This window comes from Brassica oleracea, chromosome C6 (assembly GCF_000695525.1).
Source record: "Brassica oleracea var. oleracea cultivar TO1000 chromosome C6, BOL, whole genome shotgun sequence".
NCBI lineage: Eukaryota > Viridiplantae > Streptophyta > Magnoliopsida > Brassicales > Brassicaceae > Brassica > Brassica oleracea.
The window spans coordinates 26,125,392-26,128,331 of record NC_027753.1 but is presented as its reverse complement, the minus strand read 5'-3'; positions in this window follow the sequence as shown (position 1 = coordinate 26,128,331).

Genomic DNA, 2,940 nt, shown 5'->3' with positions numbered 1-2,940 from the left:
TAAAGAGAACGTTGAAATACAGATCATGTATGAAAAAAGAGTTTGATTGATCAAACTGCAAAAATTAAGAGTTTGAGTTAATACTTGATTCTTCAACCACTTAATAAAGTGTTGATCTTTCCTTCTGTCTACGTCACTTGTGGATATACATGGAAATGTTTCTTCGACTTGAAAAACAAATAGGCTGTAAAATCACATTTTATATTAATTAATCTTTGAAAATTATTTAATTTATACTTATATGTGTTTAGAAGTTTCCATAAAATATGTTACCTTTCAAAATAACGCATCAATGGATCCTCGCAATTGAGTAGAATATAGGTGGGTCCACTATGAGCGTCTTCTTCACTCGACCACCAAACCTCTTTCGATTTCCCACCGATGCGCCCAATCTGGCTAAAGATGTCTGGAAACACCAGCAACTGCATATGTTGGCGCAACACCACCATCATCATATCTTCTTGGAGCTCTTTTCCGGGTACGTACTTTTGACGCAAAGTATTACGATGTGAAGTTAGAAGTTTCTTCCGTCAAACTTCCAGCAATTATAGAAACTTTTGCGAGGTTTTTTGCTTTTCCCTTCAAGTATTTCATGGCTCGCTCATACTGATACATCCATCCGTAATGTACAGGTCCACGAAGCAATGCCTCATATAGGAGGTGGACATCTAGATGCTCCATGACGTCAAAAAATCCCGGAGGAAATATCTTCTCCAAGTTGCACAATAAGATGTGAATGTTCTCGTGAAGTTGTTCTACGACTTCTTCTTTAAGAGTGTGTGTGCTCAGATCCCTGAAAAATGCTCCAATGCCTTGTATTTTCCAAAAACAGTTAAACACATTAGTAGTCATATATTATTGCAAACTAAACCATTATAAAATTAATGCGTTATAATATACTACATGCAAGTTCTTTTTGTCGGAAGTAGCTCCGTAAATGCAAAGGTAAAAATCAATTTGTTAATTTATTTAAGGAACATATAAATTTAAATAAAATTTCAATCAGTTAAATATCAACAACAAAATTATTTGATTAGTATTGTTTTGGTTTTATATTTGTAAGGGATACTTACAAATAATTTTGATAATATATATATATATATATATATTTATTCATTTATATCAAATTTCAGAAACATAAAAAAAATAGTCATTAGTATACATCAAAAATATTGACATAATCAATTTTTGTAAATAAAAATTATTTTAATGGTTGATGTAGGAGTTATTAGGTGTTACCTTATTAAAAATATATTGCCAAAAATATAAACATTTATAAAGGAAATTATATATGACATAATTAAGTAAATCCATGCCACAATTTTGCAATGCCATATCATATTTGTGGTGAAAATAAATATGAAGATGACACATAATCAAACCATTTTTCAAATAATGTCTTGGAGTTATAATAGTTAGCTTTGGAACATTGTGCTAAAATTACATAATGTGAATTTTCCTAATCCCAAAACAACACAGCTGAAAATATATCATAATAATGTAAATATGCCAAATACTATATGTTTGACTTTCAAATCTTTCATTTTACTATTTCATGATCTTTAGAAGTTTTACAATTTTGGTATGCAAAATACACATTTTGCTATCCAATTTATCTCTAATAAAATGTTTCTTAATAATAAAAATACCGTAACTAATACAATCTATCGAATTGAGTTGAAACACCAATGGTAAGGGCTTTCTTTAAATCGGAAAAATTGGTTTGTGTATTTCAATGGATTTGGTTTTCCAAATCCAAAATTCAGCGTTATTGGTTCTATGATTTTAAAATCCATATATAAATTCACTACTACTGGTTTTATGAATTTAAAATAGATTTTAAAATTCAAGTCAAATCTTGTGTTACGGCTTGTACTGCAAGTTACCATCTACTATATATGGCGAGAGCGGAATGACAGGAAGCACAATAACTCCTCAAGGCCAGTCGATCACGTTGCTAAATTGGTGGATAAAATGGCCAGGAACCGTATCTACTCCACTGGATACACTTTGAAGCCGAGGCTACAAGATCTAATGAGAAGATGGTTTGAAGCAAATAGCTTTTAAAGTTTTGGTTCTGACTCTACCTTTTAAACTATAAACCTTTAAGTCTTGTACATATATTCTTTTGCGATGATTAATAAATTTGAAATTTCATAAAAAAATAGATTTTAAAATCATGTGTTACTCAATAGTAGTGATTTGTTTAAGGATTTGATTTGAAATTGAATTTTAATGGATTATAAGTGTTTTTAAGACCAAAATACAAAGAAATAAATATTGCTTTAAACCTTGTTATTTAGTTGGATTTGTATTATTAGTTTTTCCCATTCTATAATCACCACTCATATTTCCCCAAACCAACTTCGATATTCTCGATTCTATAATCAACCATTTTTAATATCATACGTTTCCGGTTCAAAAAAGTATATTTTTAATATTTCATTTTTTCACAAAGAACCCAAAAAAAAAGATTTTGATGACGAAGTTCTTGTAACCTAAAATCAGCGCATAGAGCATATCAATCAGTTGAAAACAATCATAGCAACAAATATGTGGAGATATTCTATATGTCATGAGAAGCTGAGAACAACATATAGATATATGAAAGAAAAAAATGAAAAAATATGCTTTTTATTATAAATCCATTCGGTTGATTTACAATAATCCATTGATTTGATTTTGAAGTTCATCTGATTTATTTTAAAATCGAATTGTATGATTTTAGAATTTTTGGATTTACCAAAGATTTCCAAATGCAAGAAAGATTTCTAAATCCATTAAAATACATAATCCAATAATTCTCACCAATTTTTCGAAAATTGGAGAATGCCTTCTTCCTTATTATCCTTAAAAAAAATTACAATAACAACGTGTTTCTAAAAGGTTTTGATTTATTAGTGCGCCTACTTTTTTTTTGTGCAAACCTTTTTTCATTGA